This window comes from Eublepharis macularius, chromosome 8, assembly GCF_028583425.1.
Source record: "Eublepharis macularius isolate TG4126 chromosome 8, MPM_Emac_v1.0, whole genome shotgun sequence".
NCBI lineage: Eukaryota > Metazoa > Chordata > Lepidosauria > Squamata > Eublepharidae > Eublepharis > Eublepharis macularius.
In genome coordinates, this window is record NC_072797.1 from 82,865,413 (window position 1) to 82,890,185 (window position 24,773).

Sequence of the window (24,773 nt, forward strand, 5' to 3'; positions counted from 1 at the left end):
TGTGTCTGGTAAAAATTAATTCAGACCAATACTGGTCTATAAATGTCCAGTTCCTCTTTCCTCTCTTCTTCCGCCCACGAAGTCCTGGGTAAAGTGGATAATGAACTGTCTTCTGCTTCATCTCCACAATTTTAACAGAAACGCTTCTGTGTTCATCAACACTGAATGTAGTTCCTTTGTGAATCTATTCTGCAAGGCCTGAAGAAACCGGAAGGATGGCGACGGCCGCCCCACTCCACTGCTCTGGGTCAGAAGGGGACAGGTGCAAAAAGATGGCCACTTGCAAGTTTCACTTCAGCATTTCAGTGCTTAAGAAGTCATAATATTAGTTAGAAAAAATATGAAAGTCAGTCTACCTAATTCATGGCCACAGGAAGAGACAGTAACAGGCTATGCAGTTCAATAATATGCAGAAGTCCCTGATCAACTTTTAACTGCACGCCAAGGTGGTTTATGTATTCTTCTGGGATGCAGTTTTATTTTCTTTATGCACGGAAAGAAAAATTACATCACCTGTAAAATGTTCTTTTGCATATATAAATGGAATCTGGATCCTGCCCATATTATCTGCTTAGATATCTATTACCTTACCTTTTTCCCCGTTGGGGACCGAAAGCAGCTTGCAACATCATCCCATTCTTCATTTTATCCTCACAACAACCCTGTAAGGTAGTTTAAGTTGAGACAGAATGACTGGCCCAAGGTCCCCTCCAAGCCTCTGTGGCAGAGTGGAAATTTGAACCTGAGTTTCTCACCCTCTAGACACTACACCATAACTTTTATCTCCCACCTCCTTCATACAATACGAAAAACTAAGTATCACATGATTCCGATCTTTTCTGCTTCACCTGCAGAGATGCACCTTTCAGTCCAAACACTTTAGCTTTGAAGGGAAGTTTGAAATCAGCAGCCACATGGACCATCTTTGCACCTTCAGTCCACAGCACAGATGATTGCAGACTAAACACCAAGCTAGCTTTTACCAAAACTTAGCCAAATATGTGATTTCAGGAAGAGACACTCTTTTTGGGGGGGGGGGAGACACTCTTTAACATCTTATCCATATGATTCACTTACCATATCTCTGCTTTTCTCAGCGTAAAATGCTATGAGAAGATGTCCGTGTGTCTTTTCACATCCCTAAGGCAAAATGTACCGAAACCAAAGAAGTCAGTCCCCCTCTCCTTTATTTTTGGTGTTAAGTCAGAAAAAAAAACAGAGCCAGAATCATAATTGTGGGGAAGGGAGTAATTCAGTGATACATATTATGCTTAAATATATTGTTCCAGTTCCTTCAAACATAATCCATTTGTTGTTAAACTACTTTTACTTCTTGTTCTTTTGTTTCTCAACTTGAAACCCTAAGGTTTCTCATTTGTTCAAGCTCTTGAATGCCTGGTATGCTTGTATGTCATTCCTCTGCCTTATGCACAATTTCATCAATTGATATCACACACACACACACACACACTGATCCCTGCTGTTGCTAACTGAGGAAGGGAAGAATTTGAATTGGGGCCCTGTGCAGCTGCCCTTTCCATTAAAAAAAGAGTGAGAACAGCAGAAACAGTGTCATATGTATTTTGCCCTAAAAGTACTTGTTGTGCAAAAGGAAGAAAAAAAGAAGAAGAAATGGAAGTATGGCTGTAATCATTATTATGTTTTGCAGTCCTCTGATATTAGTATTTTTCCTTGTAAGCCTCTGTTGGTTGACACAGTCAGTTGTAAGATCACATACATAGTTTGTTTAGGAAATAAAATTAAGTCTATGATGCTGCCTTATATAGTCTTATAATGATTACTGATATGTCTTGCCCAGTATTTTCTGTTCTAACCCGGCATGGCTCTCCAAGTGTAGAGGTTCTTCCTGGACCTGCAACTTGAAATTATTTTCTTTGAAGATGCCAAAGATAGGGCTGGGGGCCTTCTTATGTCCCTCCCCAAAATTATACTAGAAGCTAGGAGGCAAAGAATTGGCTGATTAGTTCAAATAAATATCTGTGCAGGACACACCAGAAAGTCTTGGCAATATAATTACTAGAAAAATGGAGAAATGCAAACTAGATTTTTCTTTTCTTTTTTTTCTTCCTGTAACTTAAAGGTGTTAAGTAGTTTCAAGCACATACCCAAGCAGTTGCACATTTCGAAGCTTTGAAATGTTATATGTTGAGGCTAACATGAGTACTCCATGAGTATGGAGTTGTTACTTTCGATGCTTTGCTCCTCTGTAATGGTGGCATCAAGTCTATGGTTCTGTCCCTTGCTATAGTAATTCCCTGAGCCCTTACTAGTAAGCAAGAGTGGTACAGAAAGGGCTTTCAGCTTCTAGGTAGCTTGAAATGAAATCCGGCCCTCAAGTCATAGTTGACTTATGGTGACCCGTGGTGGGGTTTTCATGGCAAGAGACTGTGCTGCCTCTGCAACCTTGGTCTTTGTTGGAGGTGTTACTGAAGGAGATTTCTCTTGCTTTGCAATATGGTGAAAGTATCTGTAGACATCTATGCTGTATTGTAAGAGAGATAGTTGTTAGTGCAGACTGCAAACAAGTGTGCACAAATCTTCCTGCACTTTTAGGTTGCTTCTTTTAATGGCCACAAGATAATATCAGATGGTTACTATCCAATTGCCTTGCTGCTGTCCATTTGTTCCTTAGTTTGTATTATTTCTCTAACGGCATATATGGTAATGAGCCAGTGTGGTGTAGTGGGCAGAGTAACAGACTAGGATTTAGGCTACCCAGACCTGATTCCCTGCTCTACCATGGATGCTTGCTGGGTAATCTTGAGCCAGTCACAATCTCTCAGCCTAACCTACTCCACAGGGTTGTAAAAATAAAATAGAAGAGAAGGAAAATGATGTAAGCTGCTTTGGGGACTCATTGGAGTAAAAGGTGGGGCATAAATAAAATAAAATAAAATAATAAATAAAAAGTACAAATGAAGTGGAATTCATTAATCTTTTAAAAAATACACAGTTTGAAGCGTAAATAAATAGTTACACTTTCTGGTGACCAGTGACTTACTGATATTTGAAAACTACAGAAGTTCTTTGAGGACTGAAGTAGCATTTTGAATGACAAACTGAAAAAGCTGTTAGCGCTAACAGCAAACTAGATGGCTTTCCAACAGGACCAGTGGAGGGTTAGCATTTAGGTAGCTGGCAGAATATTAGTTGCTCAGTGTCCCATAATAGTGCAGTGATATGGATGTATAATGGCCGTGCTACCTAGTCCTACATAACCTAGCCTGTCATTTTGGTTACAGAAGAAACCACCCTGTTTTCCTTTCCCTGTTTGCCTGGAGGTGACAGGAGGTGTGCAAGCAAGATCTTTTCATCCTAGGTGCCTCACTGTGGATGAAGCTTTGTTTTGGGTCGAAGCTATTTAACTGAGCTGATCTAGCAAAAAGAACTAGGGGAGTGGTAGAATTTCCATGCCACTTAATCTCTTTGCAAGCATGAAATCTAGGGATGGAATGGGAAGGCAGCCTGAGGAACTGAAGATGCTTGGCCTTTGCTGCAAATGTATGCAGACTTGTAGAGAACACAGTGGGGCTTATTCATCAATAAACATCAACAGAATTTATCAGCAAATGGAAAAGAATGACAGAGACAATAGGAATTACGGATGTTCTCCCTAAAAGTAAGGTTCATTGCTTTAGAGCCATGGGCCAGTTTGCCCCAGTCCACATCAACTCAGATGTGGCACAGTGCATTATAGGTGGAGTAGCTACAAGGTCAGCCAATCAGGAGAGGGTGGCAGGAGGCTACTTACCTTGCTGCGCCTTCCTCTCAGGAGACATTTTGCCAATTCAGTTGACCAAGCTTGCCCAACAGGCAGCATGGGATTAGCTAGACACCAGTTGGGGCTGAGCAGGAATTTTGGAGGGGTTTCACCTAACTGGCAGAGAGCAGCCCTTTTTTCACCTGCTCCGTGCTGTCTTTGGTAATGGGAGTTGTGTGAATATACCTGGTATAAATACTGAAGAGCCCCGTGGCGCAGAGTGGTAAGATGCAGTACTGCAGCCCAAACTCTGCTCACAACCTTAGTTCAATCCTGGTGAAAGCCGGGTTCAGATAGCTATGATGCAAAAAGGAGGGAGGTGAATCCCACAGGGAACAAAAGAATCAATTTCATACCATTTATAATACAATGAGTCAATTTATAAGTGCAATTGAAAGTGCAAAGTGCTGACAATTCATAAATATTACCACAGTATAACAAATTCATAAATATCCATTCACAAATGTCCATACAAGTCCATGCAAGGCAACATTTCATATATGAGCATTCTCCAAATAGTCCATAGCTTCCGGGTAAATCCTTGATGAAACAGTTTTTTACTTTCTTTCCAGATCTTCTTTCTTATGCATTCATAAATGTAAAGTAGAAAGGCTTTCCTGCCATGAGGTAAGTTATAAAAACAACAGTCGACCTCACCCCTGCAAAACACTCGTGGGGTGAGTTGTAAAGGCAGCAGTAAATCTCATTTCTGCGTAACCTTCTCCTGTATAGCAATAATGAGGTCAGTTGTAAAAGCAGCAGTAAACCTCATTCCTGCATAACCCTCAATCTGTGGCCGGCTGCAAGCAGATTTCGCACTTGCTTCTTCAGGAGTCTATTTCCTAAATAGAACATAAGTCCCATCAGTTTACCAATCAAATGGATTTTACAAAAATTCTTCAAAATATTTTCTTTAAGGTGCATTTATACTCACAAAGCCCCCTAAGCACTTAAATCACTCAACCCGGACAAGGCGGCGATGTTTCTTCACGCGCGCCTAACAAAAAGGGCGGTTCTCTTAAATAAACAAACTTCATCTGTCTCTTAAAGATATACTGTCACATTACAGCCATACGGTTTCCTCCACCCTATTACAAATAGCAGCTCAAAGACAATTCATTATTCAGCCCTTTAGGTTTAACTGATCCCAATCTAAAAATCCAGAATGCTTCTCTTTGAAGTAGTGCTGTTTGTGCAGATTCACGATCTTTCCTATGCATAACCTCCACAATCGTCACCTTAAAGTCATTTTCTGCATGTCTCTGCTCCCTAAAATGCTGAGTCAGGGGTGCCTCCTGGATGTTGTTACGTATACGCGATATGTGTTCTAAAATGCGTACCTTGATGGGTCTTAACGTACAACCTATGTATAGCAGTTTGCATGGGCATTCCAAGACATAAACAACCCCCTTTGTTTGACAGTTTGCAAAATGTCTGATAACACATTTATTCTCACCAAACCTAAACTCTTTCCCTTCTTGGAATAGTTTACAAATTTGGCAGTGGGCACATTTGTGGTTTCCAGATGGTAAGCTGTGCCCTCCGCTAGTGTCCCATATATCAGCCCTAATCAAATTATTTTTCAAATTCTGTGTTCTGCGGAAGCCAATTCTAGGTTTCAATTCGCAGCTCCGTTTCACCTGCTCCGTGCTGTCTTTGGTAATGGGAGTTGTGTGAATATACCTGGTATAAATACTGAAGAGCCCCGTGGCGCAGAGTGGTAAGATGCAGTACTGCAGCCCAAACTCTGCTCACAACCTTAGTTCAATCCTGGTGAAAGCCGGGTTCAGATAGCTGGCTCAAGGTCGACTCAGCCTTCCATCCTTCTGAGGTTGGTAAAATGAGTACCTAGTTTCCTGGGTATAAAGTGTAGATGACTGGGGAAGGCAATGGCAAACCACCCTATAACAAAAAGTCTGCCAAGAAAGCGTCGTGATGCGACATCCCCCCCATGGGACAGTCATGACTTGCTTACACAGGAGACTACCTTTACCTTTACATAAATACTGGTTAAGCCACAGCTAGTTAGTAGGAATAGGGTGGGTTGCTCAGGATAGGTAGGGTTAATTTTTAAACACCCTGAGGCATCGTGGTATGGGGTATGTGTCCAGAATAGGCCATCAGATGCCAGATGGTACTGTGCAAGCACACCCTTGGTGCTCAACAGCATCTCTTGAACCTAGTAGGTAGGTGCCTTGTGGCCCATCAGGGGAGATGGATGAAGCTGGGCACCTTTTGAAACAGGACGGCCATGCAAGACCAACTAAACCTCTGGCTGAGTTTGAAGACACGGAGGACTTGCTTGGTGGGCCCCTGAGGAGATTGCCTAGTGCAGCCCATCCACAAAATAGTTAGCTTATATTCACTCATTTAAGTATTTAAATAACTAAATAAACAAACTAGTTGACTCCAGATAATTTTGTCTGTGTTTATTGTCTTGTGTCACATTTAGGGGACGCCAGTTTAGTGTGGAGAGCCAGTTTGGTGTAGTGGTTAAGAATGACGGGACTCTAATCTGGAGAACTGGGTTTGATTCCTCCCCACTCCTCTGCTTGAAGCCAGCTGGGTGACCTTGGGTCAGTCACAGCTCTTCCAGAGCTCTCTCAACCCCACCCACCTCACAAAGTGATTGTTGTGAGGATAATAATAACATACTTTGCAAACTGCTCTGAGTGGGTGTTAAGTTGTCTTGAAGGGCAGTATATAAATCGACTGTTGTTATTATTGTTGTTATGCTGGGGAAAACGTGTTAGCTCTGTTGATTTGGATGGCCCTCTAGCAGCCTCTTTCAGTTGCTTCTGTGATTCTGCTTATTCATTCAAAAAAACTTCTCTGAACGACATGACCTATTGTTCTTAACCTACAGCTAATCTTATTTCACTGGTCTCCATGTCTGTCTGCCTAGTTAAGCTCTTTTTCCCTTTTACTTAAATGCTATCAATCTTACCATAACATTTGGCTATTACTTGTGCATGTTGCCTATTGTATGAATGACAGAAATAATTTTGACTGACACGCTGCTAGTAGGTACTGCTATCGCTATGAGCTGATTACTTCATCTCATGTATTTAGAAAGGCAGAGAATACTGTGGTCCTATTTGTAGAAGATTCATTCTCGTACAGAAATAGTAGCTAAAGAAATATGAAAACAGTAGTTTGTGTCCCTGTGCACTTGTGTCCTAATGTGCATATGAGTAAACTGATACCCAAGATATACAGCAAAAATATATGCTAAAATAATACTCAAGATAATACAGCAGAAATGTATGTTAAAATGCCAAAAAAAAACCCAGGTGGGGCAGAATTACAGCTGATCTCCAGAGTACAGAGATCTATTCCCTTGGAGAAAATGGATGTTTTGGAGGGTGAACGTGGCATTATACCACACTGAGGTTCCTTCCTTCCGCAAACCCTGACCTCCCCAGGATCGATCCCCAGATTTCTAGGAATTTCCCAACCCAGAGTTGGCAACCCTACCATAGGTTAACCATCAGTCCTTGTCCTTCAAGATATAGGTAGCAGAGAGGCAGAGTTTATTTATTTAAAACAAATTTAGAGTCCTATTAGTGCAACATGTATGAGTTAAACTTGTTCAGAGCAAAACAATGTATAATACAGATTCCCTTGTAAAGGTAGATTGTACCTTTACAGTAGGAGCAATAAAAGTGTCACATTTAAATCTTATTTACTGCCTTCATATATGCACACTCAGCAGATTTACAATAGTGCTGTGGCCATACCTCTCTGGAGAGAAGCTTGTGGTCGATGATGTTGAATTCTTATAAAACACCAGCCAATTCTCAAAGCTGCTTTTATCTGCTGGCGAATCCATGTTTTGTCAGACTGGGGAATAACAGAAGCATGAGCATTTATTTGCAAAACAAGGTGCGGAGATGAAACATGCTGATAATCCTTAAAGTGAAAGCTTAGACTTTGCTGTACCCCTCATTGGATAAGTTAAAGGCAAGAGGCCATAGAAAAGAGGAATAAAACCATAATTGTATTTTTGTTTGCTGTATTGATTGTATTATAGCAGTATTTGTTTTATCTATTATATCCTTAATGTATTTCTAACTTTCTTCACTATTTCTGCAGTTTACTATAGCAGTAACTTAAGTAGCAATAGATCATATAGAAAAGAGTCCCCAACATGATGCTTGTAGCTTGTAATAATGCATGGTATGCAAAAGGACCAAAATCTAAATATAATTTGTTTAAAAAAAACAACAGGCATTCTTTTAATATTTTTAGCTTCCAATATGTCTGAACTAAAGAGATCTAACGAGTGCTTATGTAACCACAGGATGCAGACAGTGTTCATAGAAAAGATATACCTATCATGAATGTGCATGATGACTGGGATTAAATGTTATATTACACAGGGAAATGGGGATTGAGTTTTATTGCTCTCATTAGATAAAAACTGCTCGTATGGATCTGCCACTCTTGATTGCTGACACTTTTACTTCTGTTCTAAATCAGAAAGCCTTTCTAAGAAATTGAATTGTCACATTCAAATTGAGGTCAAATGCTGTGAAAAGTAGATGCACGCTTATTGGGGCTGAACGAAAATCCCATTGTCATGTCTTGTGAACTCATTGTTAGCTGAAAATTTGATTATGGCTCTCTTTGCAGACACACCCTGTTAGGGGTGCAAACTTGAGTACCAGCCAAAATTTCTAGGAACCAATGGAAAGAGGACGTGATGGAGATGGTTGTCTGGCATCCAGACAAGCCCTCAGAGGAGAGAACCTGTTCTTGTGGGTGTGCTCTGATATCTTTTTTCTAAATCAGAACTTTTCAAGGAAATTAAACTGCCATGGGCTTGGGATCAAATGCTGTGGGGGGAAATCTGCAAGGCCATTGGCAATGTGTAGTTTAAGGGGAGTTTGAAGCCTACTGTGAGATCATACTTGGATGTCCTTTTTCCAGGGAGTGGCTAAGGATTGATACCAAAGACTAAATAAATGGCCAGTTCCTGTACACAGCAGCATACATGAGGGATGGAGATATCTGCTTTCCACCCCAATACCAAACGGGAGGACATGCGTGAGGTACCCAAACCAAAGATCGCAGACACTTTGCTGGAGTAAAATTAGCTACACTTTATTGGTTACAGCTGCAAGAGCCTTGGCGCAGCATGGGGGAATGGATGCAGGCATTGGCTTGACCCACCTGCCTGCCAATGGCAATCCCCCCAGCCAACCCCCAGCCCACCTACTGGGGGGATAACTCAGGATGGCAGGACCAGTATCATACACTTATGCCATCTTTGCTAGGGTTAATGGTTATTTGAAAACATCAAGCAGTTATAGGTTCCAAAGTATCCTCCCCCACAATCGAACGTCATCTAGCAGGCATTGAGAACGCAGTTAGGCAGGAAAAGAGCAGGAAGGATGGATGGGGGTTCTCAAGGTCATGCTAGAGCCTCTCCTAGGCTACAGCAAGAGGTTCAAAGGAGTAGAGAGATAACACAGAGTAAACACTCCCCTTGTATACTTTTCCAGCAAGGTTAACAGCTTTTGAATGTTCAAGCAATTGAGTCATAATGTGAAGCACAGGAATCATTAAACCACCATCATGATCGCAGGCGGGACTGAGTCTGAACATGACAAGTGGCACCTGACATCCTGCCCCCCCCCCCGAAACTTAACTCCCCCCGTCTTCTCCAGATAATTTTTTATGGAAGACTCAAACCAATCTGCTAGCCCGAACATCAGTAGACTTAACCCATTCAGCTTGACTTTTTGGAAAATGTTTCCATTGAATCATGTAGTACAACCCCCCCTCTTCCACTTAGAGTCCAAGATCAGTTCAACCTCTTGATGGGGTTGTCCTTTGACCATAATCGGAGGGGGGGTTGCCGGCTCTGGATGCCACTTGTCCGGTCCAGGATCCTTCTTGAGGAGGCTAAAGTGGAACACAGGACATACGTTCTTTAGGTTTTTAGGCAGTTCAAGTTCAACAGTTACATCATTAATCAGATGCTTTACTTTAAAAGGCCTGAGGTACTTCCAGCCCAGCTTTTTACTTGGCTGCTCCCCCTTCAGATTTTTTGTGGGGACATAGACAGCATCTCCTGGTTTTAAGTCCCAAGAGGGTACTGTTTCTTGTCCTCCTGATTTTTTAATCCAGTTTGGCTTTCTCCAGCGTTTGTTTCAGCAGCTCCCTCTGAGTTACAATTTGAGTACAGCAATCATTCAAATCACCCCCCTCCACTTTAGACCCAGCGTCCAGCCCTGGCATTGGCTTTCTCTCAAAGCCTTGAGTCACTTGGGAGACTCCAATGGAGCTGTGCACACTGTTGTTGTAGCAATACTCTGCATAGGGCAGGAAGTCAACGCATTCATCTTGTTGATAGTTAATATAGCATCTCAGGAATTGCTCTAATATCTGATTCGTACGTTCTGATTGTCCATCAGTCTCTGGATGGTACCCCAAGCTAAGACCCTGTTCGATCCCTGTCACTTTCATAAGCTCCCACCAGAAGTTGGCAACAAACTGGATGCCTCTGTCTGAGATCATCTTATTTGAGAAAGTGTAAACGTATTACATTCTGCATGAAGAGACCAGCCAATTTCCTTGCTGTGAGCAGTTTAGAGCAAGGAATGAAATGAGCTTGTTTAGAAAACAAGTCCACAACCACCAGGATCACAGTTTTCCCTTTGCTGGGGGGAAGGTCAGTGATAAAGTCCATAGAAATCATAGACCAGGAGTGATGAGGGTTTCCAATGGCTGTAACAATCCATGGGGTTCACGGCCACCAAAATTGTCTTTGAGTCAGATGTAGTGTTTTTACAAACCCAAAATGACCGGCTAATTTATTGTCGTGACATTTTTTTTATACCTCCCCATGAAAGGCTTTTGGTATATACGATTTGCCATTCCTGTACCATCCTCCCTTTTCCCCAGAGGATCTGGCAAAGCCTCCTCCCCCTCCTTTTCCAGTTCTGTTTTTTCTTTCTCCAGCCAGGGAGGGGGGAGGGATGATAGGAATTTGCATGCTTGCTGTCGCGTCATCACCACCACTTCCAGCAGGGCTGGGGTAAACATAGTATCTATAATCTCCTCCCTCTGACTTTCATGCTGAGGGAGGCGGGACAGGGCATCCATTAGAAAGCTGATTTCCCTGGAAGGTGCTTGAGTGTGAATTGAAACTTGGAAAAGTACTCCACCCATCAGAGTTACTTCACTCCCAACTGTCAAAGGGACCAGAGGGCTTCTAAATTTTTATGATCGGTCGATACCTTAAACGGTACCTTGGCCCCTTCCAGCCAATGACGCCAGGTAGAGAGTGCTAGTTTGATGGCTGCTGCTTCTTCGTCCCATACAGACCAATGCCTTTCAGCCTCTGAAAATTTCCGAGAGACGTAGGACAGGGGTGCAGTTTTCCCCTTTGAGCCCTCCTGTAGGATCACCTCCCCATTGCTACATCACTGGCATCCACTTGCACAATGAATTTTTTATTCTTGCCAGGGTGGCACAGAATGGGCTCAGAGGTGAACAGATTTTTTAATCTTTCAGAAGCCTGTTTGCACTCATCGGTCCAGGCTAGTTTAGCACTCAGCTTCACCCCAGGAACCTCCCACCCCAGCACAGCCTGGATCTTGGTGGGGTCCATCCCTAGACCTCTTTGAGAGATTCGGTAGCCCAGAAAGTCCAACTCTTCCTTATGGAACTCACACTTGGATAGTTTGGCACAGAGTTTGTTCTTGTAAAGAGTGCTTAAAACCTCTTGCACCAGCTTCACATGTGATTTGTAATCATCAGAATATATAAGCACATCATCCAAATAAACCACCACCTCTTTGTACAGGTACTTATGGAAACTTCATTAATGAGTTTCATGAAAACTCTTGGTGCCCCTTGGAGACTGAATGGCATAATGAGATACTCAAACTGTCCCAGGAGGGTGTTGAAGGCTGTCTTCCATTCATCCTCCTCCCTAATACTCATTCGAAAATAAGCATCTCTCAGGTCCTGTTTAGTGAATATTTTCCCTTTGGCCACCACCCCGAGTAACTCTCTGATGAGGGGAAGAAGGTAAGCATTCGACATGGAAACTGCATTAATCCCTCTATAGTCAGTGCACAACCGCAAGCCCCCATCCTTCTTGCAAAATAACACCGGGGCTGCATGGGGGGAGCTTGCAGGTCGAATGAAACCCCTCTCCAAATGTTTGTCAATGAACTTGTGAAGTTCTGCTCTTTCAGCTGAGCTCATGGAGTACAGTTTCCCCTTGGGGAGGTCTTGCCCAGGGATTAATTCAATATGGCAATCTGTAGCCTAGCGAGGGGGGAGCTCATCACCCTCTTCTTCCTCAAACACCCTGCTCAGATCTGATACTCAGAGGGGATTTCTTCTGTTTCCTCCCTCGTGCGACCCACAGTTTCAGGCATGGGGGTGGTGGTCCCCCACTTTAAGTCCCACACGTGTTTCTGGCATTCCCCTGCCGGGAAACACAGCTGGCTCAACTTCCACAGTATATATAAAGGTCGTGATCATACAGCCAGTGTACCCCCAGCACCACTGGGAACTTCGCAGTAGGGCTTACTACAAAAGCACTCTCCTCACAGTGACTTCTCATCCCCACCGGTGTTAACTCAGTCTCATATGTGGGGGGCATTCCCTTCATGAGGGATCCATCCATCTGCTCGAACCTGAGAGGCTCTGACAGCTTGACCAGGTCCAGCCTCAAACTGGTTATTAAAGCAGGTTCTATTAAATCTCGGCTGCACTGAGAATCAATTAAAGCCCTAACTCTGATATTAGTCCCTCTCCATGGATTTACTAGGGTGATAGAGATAAAAAACAAAGTTCTTTTGGGCCTCACCTTCTGTGGCACCAGGTCATCCAGAACCTGCTGGTTGATGCCCTTCACAGCAGGTCTCCATCGTTTCCTGCTAGCAGCGCCTCTTTGCCTTCGCTGCTGGATGGGGTGCTGCCTCTGAAGCTGTCACTTCCTCCATTCACTCCTGCCGCCGTTGTGTCCTTGCTAGCTTGCGCTGCTCCTCCCAGTTTCACACGGCCAAATGTCCCTTGCTTCTTCTCGGGGGAAGCCTTCTTCATGCTTGAGCAGTCTGCTGCAAGATGACCAACACCTCCACATTTCAGGCACAGCCCTTGTTTCATCCTCCTTTCCTTTTCAGCCGAGGTGGCTGGCCCTTTCAGACGTAGCTTGTCTCCCCCTTTGTACTCTGTGGCCCCTTGCCATTGGCCTGCCTGATGTTGGAGACAGAGCAGTTTCACCACTTACTCTCTATTCTCAATTTCACATGCCAGTTGGATCCACCCCAGTAGACTGTGGGTCATCTTAGATCATAGCTTTGGCCACCAGGTCTGGGTTCAAGCTGGCATGAAAAAATTCAATCTTCACTGACTCAGTCCAGTTGCGCACCTTAGCTGCATGTGCATGGAAATCTGCAAACTCACACACACAGCGGTTTCCTTGCCTCATGCACTTCACCTTGGTTCGTGCCCTCTTCTTTGAAGGAGTCTTTGTACTGCTCCTTGAGTATGCGCAGAAAGGCTCTTACACTCTGGAGCTCTGCCTGCATAGAGGGTAACATACCACTTCGCTGCTACTCCCCCCAGCCTAGAACCCAGGTAGCTCACTTGGCTGGCTTCATCTGGGAAGGTATGGCCCCATTCTCTCAGGAACTCTGTCACTTGCACCAGGAAATACCCCAGTTCTTCAGGGTCCTCTTCAAAATATGCTTCCAGTTTACGTAACCCCAACATCTGTTGGGGTTGAGGCCCCCAGACTCCTTCCACGGGCCCTCCATCTGGGGGAACAGGTTGGATCAGGGGGGTGCACTGGGGCTTTGTCTCCTTGCCCATCGGGAGGTGCTTGGGCTCCTTGTCCATCTGGAGGGGAGAAGTGGCTGATCCAAAAGCTGCGGAGCTCCTCAATCTGGCCACCCATCTTGATCTTGTGAGTCTTGAAGGGTAATCCGCATGAAGTCTTAAACATTCCATGTAAAAGCGTACATGTTGCACCTCATCTCCCCCACCTCAGCCCAGAGCTCCTGCACCAGTTCCAGGGAGGTTGTTCCCAACAGTTCCTCCAGCTCGAATTACCCATCCTCCTCTTCCTCTTTCTCAAGAAGTCCCTCTCCCAGGAAACTTTGTCTAAATAGATGGCTCCCCCGATGATCCAGCTGTCCCAGTTCCCTCTTGGCTGATGCCACCCACGGGGTCCATACTAGCGGAGTGGCTCCCACCCAGGATCTGTAATCACCAGGCCACTGGGGCCGCGCTCCAGCTCCAATCGGCACACCTGCACCGAGCCCACGCCCGTCAGTGGGTTCTTGGGGTTGCTCCTCACCATTCCCTGTAGCACCAGTATCCTTATCCTCTCCCTCTGCCATGGCACAGGTTTCAGGATTCTACGGTGGCTCAGGTCCAAGGAGAGAAGGGATTCCTGGCAATCTGTAAGGATCTTTCAAACATCTCTCAAATAACTGCTCTGCAGGAATAAAAGTTCTTTATCGATAAGCTGCTAGTATCATACGTCATCTTTGCCAGGAATAACGGTTATATGAAAACATCAAGCAGTTATAGGTTCCAAAGGCATGGCTAACTCCCAAGCCCCCCCCCCCCATCTAACGTCATCTAGAAGGCACTGGGAATACATTTAGGCAGGAAAAGAAAAGGAAGGATGGGTGGGGGTTCTCAAGGTCGTGCTAGAGCCTCTCCCAGGCTACGGCAAGAGGTTCAAAGGAGTAGACAGATAACACCAAGAGTAAACACTCCCCTCACATACTTTCCTATCGCGGGTCCTAGAAGCAAGGTTAATAGCTTTTGACAGTTCAAGCAGTTGAGTCATGACATGAAGCACAGGAGAGCCAGTTTGGTGTAGTGGTTAAGAGCGCAGGACTCTAATCTGGAGAGCCGGGTTTGATTCCCCACTCCTCCACTTGAAGCCAGCTGGGTGATCTTGGGTTAGTCACGGCTCTCTGGAGCTCTCTCAGCCCCACCCACCTCACAGGGTGTTTTGTTGTGGGGATAATAATGACATACTTTGTAAACTGCTCTGAGTGGGCATTAAGTTGTCCTGAAGGGCGGTATATAAATCAAGTGTAAACCTGACATACGTATAAACCTGACATCATCCCCTCCCCCATCGCCCCTGCAAACCTGAGCCCCAGGTGAGTCTGGGACTGGGGTTTCTTGCTGTCTTCAGAAACTTGTATGACAACATTATGGACCCTGCTAACATTGGGTGCTTGGATTTTTTTTCATTGAATAGTATCTTTCCACCCCAGATCATATAACCACAACCAGCACTGTGAAATAAATGCATCCACATATTTGTGGAATTCTTAGGGAGTTTTGTTTATAGAACAGAAGTCTCTTCTAGAAGCACTGTGTTGTTTTCCTGTACCATGTATATCAAATGATGGCACAATATTAGGAGGTTTTTTAAAAAAGTAATAATAGTCTGATTTGCCAATTAACAAAAAAACCAAAAGGAAATGATGCGCTCTGCTGCTTTGTGTGTGTGCGCGCGCGCGTGCGTGCGCGCACACACACACAATTAGGGTGAAGTACCAAGGTCAACAACCAACATAGATTAAGCTTTGGCTTTTTCAGAACTTGGACTTTCTTCTGAAACATTTTTTTGATAGCATGATTTGAGCCTCCTCTTTTGGCCCTTTGTGTTATGTGACCACACTGAAAGTGCAGAGAGAGAAGAGTACCAGTGCATCATCCTAAGATATAAAAGGCAAATCGTGTTGCCGACAACTCACTTTTTATCCCCACACAGGCGCATTCCACAGGGATAACTGAGTTGTTGGCAACATGACTTGCATTCTTGCTGCCTCAGCAACCGCCTTGGGGCTTCCAGAGGCCCAGGAAGGCCTGACGTGTCTCTCCGGAGGCCTGGGATGGCCCGGCAGCTGGAAGACCCGTTGTGATGATGGGATGGCCCTGTGTGGCCCTCTGGAGGCCCAGGAAGGCCCAATGTGGCGGCAGGAAGGCCCGGCACCAGCCGTCCTGCAGGCTGCCACAGCAGTGGGAAGGCCCAGCACGGCTCTCCAGAGGTCCGGGAAGACCTGGTGCGGTGGCGAGGCCCTCTGGAGGCCATTTTCTTGGTAGTCAGTGATAATTCTGATTTGACTGAAGGATAAGCCTGTGACCTTGTTTGCTTGGGAATAAATCCATTGATTTCACTAAATTTGTAGTATTGAGCTGTGTTCTTTGGGTGTCAGACTTCTGACTTGTGCTTCTTGATGAGCAAGCCCCTACGAGAACTTCCAAAAGCTATTTGTTTTGGCATGTCTTGGACCTGTTGTCCCTGAGCGCACTTTTGGAGTGTACTAAATTGAAAACAAATTGTATGGTCTGAATAGGAGGTTCTCAGTTGATTAAGATGATGTTATTACTGTAAAAAGATTCCCTTCCTCAGAGTCCATAATAAATTACACAAGAGGGTCTGATGAACAGTTGATTGACTGTGTCTACAGATAGTTGAGTTCAGCATGTAGTTCAAGGGGTAACATACGGTTTGTAGGAGCTGAGCTGATGTAACTTTACTTTCATGTGTGACACTTTAGACTAGAGATCCTTCTCTGGGAGAGCACTGATGCTGAAATTTCAGCTTGATGACAGTGAACTGTTAATAAATAGGAACAAAGGGGAAAAGAAAAGTACGTATTTTCATTGTATATGGCTTTCTATGATAGACTTATTGATGGTGTTCCCTTCAATATTTCAAAGCATGATGTTTCCTTTATGCGGTAAATAATATAGGAAGCAATCCTACTGAGAAGTAAGTTCTGTGATTTTCATTGGGGCTTTCTCTCAAAAAAGTAGTATTAGGATTGCACTGAAAATCAGGTTTCCTATAACCAAAGACTATCTTCTGTAAGGGTAACCTTTGTCTGTTCCTTTTTCTTGTAGTAAGTTATGTTCTGTTGTGATTACAGGTATAATACTATAAAACCCTAAATCATATGATTTACAAATAATGTGTCCATAATTAATAAAATTGGGGTCTTGTCTTATTCAGGGGACTCCCCAAGTTATGTAGAAAGATATGACTTCATAAATTAACCGGAAGACAAAGAAGAAGACCTCATGGAACGGAGTGTATGGAATATTGACAACAGTAGAGTGTCAAGGGGCAAGTTGGGGGGTGGGATGTAAAACCATCCTACTCGTGCTTGGAGAGTTTAGCGAATCCTGGATGAGGATTCAGGGGCAGGTCCAAACTGTTTCACTTTCGAAAGGGGAAAAACTCTGGCATCAAGCAAACAGTATTGTAACAGAGGAAGCAATGAACTATTTAAAAAAAAATCCAGAACCAGCAGGAAATTATGTAGTTCAGTTCAGTTGTTTATAAGTAACTTCGCTGTGTGCAGCTATGCGTTGGGAAGAAAAGAAGCTCATGCAGAGGGAAAGGGAATGTTTTTAAAGTCTAGACACCTTGCACCTATGCTGAAGCTTTTCCAGAGATCATTTTCATTGTTGAGTAGAGTGTCCGGCATGCCCTTTATTCTGCATTTACTATTTCTATGAAGAATAGATGAGTCTCAAAAGTATTTATTATGCTGCTAATAAAACATTCCAAATTATTTAGCTCCTCCCATTTTTATGCTGTTCTTCTCCTTTGCCAGGGTTTATCTGCAGTATTTAAAAAAAGCCCAATGGACAATGAATAAGGAATAGGTTACAGGTCTTTGAACTTCTAATATGCAATACCATGAGCACCAAATCCTATGTACGTGCACAGTTTAATACAATAAGGATGAAATATGTCTTCCCTAGTCTATCGCTACCCCACCCTTGATATACGTTTTATCTTCACTGACATTTGTCCCTCTTCCAAACCATAACACCATTTACAAACAAAGAAATATGTTGCTGTTCAGTTATATTTGGAAAATCCCAAGCCAGGTGAGTGTGCCAGGAGGGTTGTAACGTCAGGATTTCTTGGGTAAACAAAGTTCAGGAGGCAGGAATGACTTATATTACATTTAATCTTTATAAACTATGCATAGTAACAGTTGAGAGAAACTTTTAAGATGATTAGTGTGTGTAGAGCAGAAGAAAGAGATGGAATCTAGCTCCAAGTTTTCATTAATAGAGGTTTATCTCCAAAGTGTTAATCTTACCCAAAATCTTACTCAAAATACTTAAGTATTAAAAACTGTGTACTTTAAATATGGTGTCGATACTTTGTGTAGTGTTTGGACTTAAATTAGGTGGCATCGTTTTTGAGCTAGGCTGTAGCCCAAAACAGGAAAAAGTAAAATCTTTTTTAGGCTGTGCAGCTCAGACAGAATCTCCTTTTAGTCAGGCTTCAGCTAATGCTGTAATGCTCATAAAGCAACAAAAATCCAAAAATAACTGCATTACTGACAAGACCTTAAATAGTCATATGCCCTGTTAGCCGCAAAGGGAAGTGGTGTGGGAGTAACAGCAGCATGATGTACTTTGTGAAAGAGAAATATGTATATATTTGAAAACAAAATTCTTACTGGCAATTAATGTGGGAAAGAGTTGCATTCATTGTGCATCAAAGGGCAGGAGATAGCCTTAATCCAGCAGTAGTGATAAATTAACTATGTAATATAAGTTTAATATCCAGTTGCAGAGAGAGCCATTTATAATTAAGATTAGGCAGTATTTCAGCTGAAGATGGCTGCATTGTGTATGGATTTTTTTGTAATGATTCCTTCTCCAGCCGGCTCTTCTCCTCATCCTGAGGTACAGTAATGGTTCATATCATAGTTTCAGGTGGGTAGTCATGTTGGTCTGTAGTAGAAGAGCAAAATTTGGGTCCAGCAGCACCTTAAGACCAACTAGATTTCCAGAGTAGGAGCTTTCAAGAGTCAGAGCTCCTTTCATCAGATATGAGGAGTCTCTGATGAAGTGAACTCTGACTCTTGAAAGCTCATACCCGAGAAATCTAGTTGGTCTTTAAAGTGCTACTGGACCCGGATCTGATTCCTGTCACATTAGCAATATATTAGTATGAGACCTCTTATGGTCAGTTTAGGACGTGGTAGAAACAAGTACATAAGCCTGACAGGCCTTGTGCTGTGGCTGCCAGGTACTTGATAGGCTGTCTGATTGTGCAGGCTGCTGGCCTCACTAGGAAGAGTGGAGGAACAATTCATTTATTGCTCTGACATGGCAGCTTTCTGTACTACTGCTGCCTAGGTAGAGGAGCCACATGTCTAAGCAGAATCCTTTACATATTGCCTGAACTGCAACAAAAATGACACTGGTGTGGGAGTGAATTGTCATTAGGGATTCCAATTCTTGAAATGGGAAAAAAATGCTGGTTCTTGGCTGGCTTTTGATTTTGCCCCCCTTCCCCAACTCACTTGCTATTCAGTTGTAGGCTTTTCTTACTAGTCTCCTGAAAACAAGCATCCAGAGGAGTTAGCCGTGTTAGTCTGTAGCAGCAAAATCAAAAAGAGTCCAGTAGCACCTTTAAGATTAAAATTGGTTAGTCTTAAAGGTGCTACTGGACTCTTTTTGATTTTGAAAACAAGCAATATCCTTTATAAGACTTCCACAGATATAACATAATCCACAATACTGATTTATCACAATCAGACACCATAAAATAGCCTACTGCCACATCAGATTACTCAAGAAAATGAGCCAAGCCACGGACTGCAAGTCATATCATGTGCATCCTTATGATAAAGGAGTTTAGCTGAAGATATTTAACTATTTTACAGATGTATATTCAGATGTTCAAAGTGTTAGAGATTGAAAGTAATGTTAGTAATATTGCATATCAGCTAATCTCAGAAAATGTAAGCTAGACACATCATCATTATGGCAGTAAGCCTTAGAATCTCTTAGCTCATGCACTCCTCCCCCTCTACCCCCCCCCCCACCATGATTTGTGAATCAAAAACTTCTTAATTCAAAACAAATCATAGTTTCTGTTTTGTCTGAATGGAACAGAACACCAGTCATGAAGATGAGAGAGGTGGTAAGCCTGAGGTTGAGGGGCTTGGTTTGCAATAAGGTCAGGCTGGTTAAAGAGTGCAACTGCTAACAGATGGAGTCATGTAGGTAGGGTTGCTTCTGTTCCAGTCCCGTCTTTAAGTACTAGCCAACTAAAACTAGCTAGAGTTCACTGCCGGAGGAGATAGCGATGGCCACATGTGTAGATGGCTTTAAAAATGGGTTACAGATTCGTGATAGAGAGGTCCATTAATGGCTACCAGCCACGGTGACTAAAGGGAACCTCCATATACAGAGGAAGCAAACCTTTGAATTCAGGTTCCGGGAGGCAGTATCTGGGGAAGGCCTTTGGCCCTTGTTTGTTGGCGCTCCAGGGCAGCGGCTTGGCTTCTGTGTAAAACAGGATGGTGGATTAGATGGGCCTGATACAGCGATACTCTTCTTATGTTCTTAAATCTATAGCTTTTTGCAATAGATTTTTTTTAAAAATGTGGCTTTTTCAGATGCTTCTCAAGCATCTATTACAGTAACTGATGTTACATTTTCACACTTCTACTTTAAAGTTGACCTACTCTCTAGCTTTGGTTTTGCAACGGCTGTTTCTGTTTGTCAGCATCCTTGGCCTCAGAGTAAAAAGCAGGATTTAGGGTGATTTTTTTTTTGGCACAGTGTTTGTTGCATGTAATTGTTAATTTAATACAGATGCAATGCTTATAGCATGATGAATGTCAAGGTCAACATGAATTTTATTTTTAAATTCAGGAACATAAAATGTCACTCAAGACAGTAAGCTTAGTCAAATGTATTACGTTGTTCCCCAGCTAGGCACACTTGAGAGTGGCCTTTTCTGAAGTTTTGGGAAGTGTTGCATCTGACTACTTCCAACCAAAATAGATATGCTACTGTAGCTGAATGTACCTTCCTGCACACTGGCTATAGCTGGGACATTAAAGGGGGGGGGGGTTGTGGTGCTTGCTGGCAAGATCTGGAAATACTGAAATGTGTTGGCCGTTCAGTCCTTATTGGTCCATGATTCTCATGCATGGTTGCCTATGTTAATACCACTGATATTTAGCTTATTTACTTGTTAGAAATTGCATTGCTTTTTAAACATAAGACTTGCAATGAAATTATTTCCTATGAGAAATAGTCATGTATTTATGAAACAGCTATAACAATCCAGATGGCAGTTTTGCATGTACTGCTTCCCCTTCCCCCATGGCACACCCTCTTAGGAAGAAAAAACCCCAACCCAGACAAAAACGACTTAGGAGGGTAGAGCAGTTAAGTTCAAGTGATGCATTAGCACCTGCAGCCATTCTTCTTCCTGTGGTTTTCTGTGCTTTTTATCTGCTACTCACAATAGTCAGCCCTATTACCACATTTCCTGTCTGCAGTTGCAGCAAAGAAATGAGGCAGCCAGAAGGCAAGAAAGATTGACCCTTAAAGTGAGCCTGTTAAATCTCTTAAAGGGGGGAATGCTGCCCTTCAACTGTAAGTACTGAGTAACTGTATTTCCTCCAAATACATGTCTGTATACCCAGAGCCAAGCTGTGAGAGAAAAAGGAGCCCAAGAGGTCTTGACAAAAGGTTTGTTTTTCCCTACATTTCTTATTTGGGGTTATGTTCATAACACAAATGAAACCTGCCACTCTAAAATTATCATGTTTCTACATTGGTTAATGCATTCTCTTCTCCTTATTTTAGATTTATGGATGACTTTTTCAAGTAGTGATTTTTTCTTTCTGTACTGTGATAATTCATTAAGGGGTTTTGATTTAAATATGGAGAAATATCTTGAGACAACATATTTGTTGTTATTGTCTCTGCATAAGGAGTTTAAAGCAAATGTGATCTAAATTGGCAGTGAAACTTCAGAGCTTCTCTGGAATCCCATAAAGCTGATTCCCATGATGCCATTTCCTTGGTGGAACTTTGTGAATAAATACAATGTAGAGGTGCTATTTGTAGGAACCAGCAGTTGGAGGCAGAAGGATTATTATACATGTGTTTGTAGAAGGGCGCTTTCAAGCTATTACTATTACAATAACATAATTGCAGTGGCTTTATATATTGCAAATTGCATATAGTGCAAATTTTCAGTGACTTTATAGTGAAGCAGTGTGTGCAATGGTTAGAGAGTTGACTTATGAATAGGGAGAGCTACGATTTCTTCGCCTGCCCTACCTTTTTTGCATGGAGTGTTTTGCCTGCAATTGTTAATTTGATAGAGATACAACGCTTATAATGAATAGCTGTGAAGATAAAATGGAAGAGGAAAGATCCACATATACTACCCTTTGTGTTGCCAATATCCATGTGAGACCTGGAGATCTAGAATTACAACAGATCTCCAGACAACAGAGATCAGTTCCCCTGGAGAACATGGCTGTTTTGGAGGGTGGACTCTATTGGCATTATATCCTGCTGAGGTTCCTCCCTTTCCAAAACCATGCCTACCCCAGGCCCTACCCCCAAATCTCCTGGAATTTCTCAGGTCAGAGTTGGCTATCCTACTAACGTGAGATCCTTGGAGAAAGGGAAGGATAAACGTGATATACAGCCCCATGTGGAGTTGTCAGGTTGCATACAGAGTTTCCACATGATCTCTGCTGAAACACAAGTCTGCCAGCAGACCTTCGTGGCCCTGATGAACATCTACAAGTCTGTGGCCAAATAATGCCAGAAAAGGTATCTTAAAAGTCTTCAGTTCTGCACTTAACTGAGATACCAGAGGAAAATGAATAAGTCTAGAACCAAGCTATTGCTTATTGCACAACAGAGCAAAACATTTGAAAATGTCTCTGCTCTCTCCCTCTTCTTCTCATCGACTGTAAATCCATTCTCTGTTACAAGCCACAGAAACCAGGCAAAAGCGGCCAATTTTAAAAAGCAGACAAAAGGAAGGTTCCAGAGGGCTTTTCCCGCTATAAAATGGGAGTAATAATCCTGTTCTATACAGCTATGGGGATGAAGTAGATAAGGAAACTTCTTCCACCCTGAGCTTTTGTGCTCGTTGTAGATCTAGTTAATAAATTCTTCAGTCAAGCTAATAAGGTTAGGTATATGATACAATTAGCAATACATTGTAAGACTCCTCTTTACTTGTAATGCCATGGCTACATTATGTAATAGTAAAAAGATGCAGTAAAAAATGGTTGTCTGCAGCCTTGTTGAAGACTATAATCTAGTGGGTCTCCATTAATCTGTGAAGTCTAGACTGGCAAATTGTGCGCTGTGCACAAAACTGTGTCTCAAAATGCTACATTAAGGGCTTGATCTTTTCACAGTACTTTGCTCTCTAAAGTTCTTGTTCTTAACACTCCTGGCTTGCCCTGTTCTGTATCCTGTTAGGGTGGGTGTGTATAGATGTCTTTTTTGTACAGTTCCGTGCAGGAGAAAGCAATAATAAAGATATGTGCTTAATTCAATTTGGCAGTTGTCTTTCAAAACTACTCCTAGGACTTCTACAGATATTCCATTTTTTGAAGGACATTGGTGCATGTGTAGCTTTTTAGGGGCAAGACACTTGGGAGATCCTGTGCCTGCACTACCAGTGGAATTTTCCAGTAAAGTGCAATTCTCGTATCTGACTAGCATAATTACTATTGATCTTTTGAGGGTAACATGGTTGAGTGTCATGGGTGCCTCTGACCTTGTTGATGGTGAGCTACAACTCTGGCCTTAATGGTTGTGCAGTTTGGGGCTTTAAAAAGATTGCTTTGGATTATTTTAAAGAACTTCGTGTCCTAAGCTCTTTTCTGTTGAAAGATCATTCATGTTACCTTTTGAAAGAAAATGATGGATAACAAAGGCCTCTCTGATTCTGTAACACATTAGCATGTCAGAACATTTTCTTTGAATAATATACGCTGTCCCCCCCCCCCCCGGGGCAACCCCCCACCCACCCAGCATTGGTGTACATCTCTCCTGTTATCCCCCTCCTGCCCCCCGCCATGAGAAATGTCTCCTGTAGTTCAGGTTTACCCTTCTTTAAAATACCTGTTTTTGTGTCTTTTAAAAGCAACCTGAGACCTCAACATCCTTCTTTTCACCTCTCCATACTAGCTTCAATGCTACATTTCTAACATGGAGAGTTGGTCCAGTCTAAGCTCATTGATTTCAGTGGGCTTAGACTGGAGTAACTTGCCATAGGATTGCATTGTAAGTATCCAGCTACTGCCAAAGAAACAGAGCCAGTAAAATGGGAATGGCAATCCTACAACCATTAAAATGCCACAAGTTCAAACTTCTCACTTACTTTTATGGAGCAGAATTTCCACCAGACAGGCCCTGCTTTTGAGTTTCTAGTTATTAAAGTCTTAGAGCCTCTGTTAGAGAAAAAAATGGATTAGCCTACGTAGAGGATAAAAGAAACATTTTTGTAGGAGTAAATACAGAGCAGAACATTGGCACTGTATTTTTAAATTTAAAGTGGAGTTGTGCAGAGCAGGCAGAGAGCAAGGTGGAGGGGGAGTTTTATATAACTCATATAAGCTGTTAGAAGGGAGGCATTTCAGAAGCCAGCCTCTTTGACCTTGATATTCAATTGCTGGTTGGTTTATCTGTGCAACAAAGTTTCAGCTTGCTTGTAATCTGTGTGCCCTGCAATATGATCTCTAATTCAATAAAACAAGCAATCTTTCACAATTGGGGTGTAACCAGAACGTTCCTAGGAAGGAACACTGCTTTGCATATGGCTGCCTTGAGCTTCCTTTTATGAGGTTTCTAATCACAAGAAGAAAAATGCTGCATTTGGGTTCATAAAAAGAAACAACACACGGATGGCCTATCCTATCTGTTTTTTTCTTAGTACATTTTCCTCGGACTTTTCCCTCCAAGGAGCTCTGAGCAACATACAGTCCTCTGTTTTATCCTCACAACAACCCTGTGAGGTAGATTATGCTGGCCCAAAGTCACCAGTGAGTTTCATGGCAGTTTTAGGGATTCGAATCCAGACCTCCCAGATCCTTGATTGGCAGTTTACTACTACTAGACTGGACCAGTTCTACCTGTGGTACTGCAACGGGCCCGTTGCCCGTGTCTAAAACTAAGC

At 42.8% G+C, this 24,773-nt stretch overlaps 1 protein-coding gene across 2 annotated transcripts in view; it reads left to right on the forward strand.

Moving 5' to 3' along the window:
- The window catches only part of CDC42SE2 (CDC42 small effector 2), a 115,036-nt gene that overhangs the window by 38,494 nt on the left and 51,769 nt on the right, over positions 1-24,773 (forward strand). The window contains exon 1 of one of the 2 annotated variants that reach the window (XM_054987262.1): positions 21,160-21,307. The exons of the other annotated variant lie outside the window; for it this stretch is intronic. The gene's annotated coding sequence lies outside the window, so the exon portion shown is untranslated. Of the gene's footprint in view, positions 1-21,159; positions 21,308-24,773 lie in introns of those variants that run through there. 2 annotated transcript variants of the gene reach the window in all.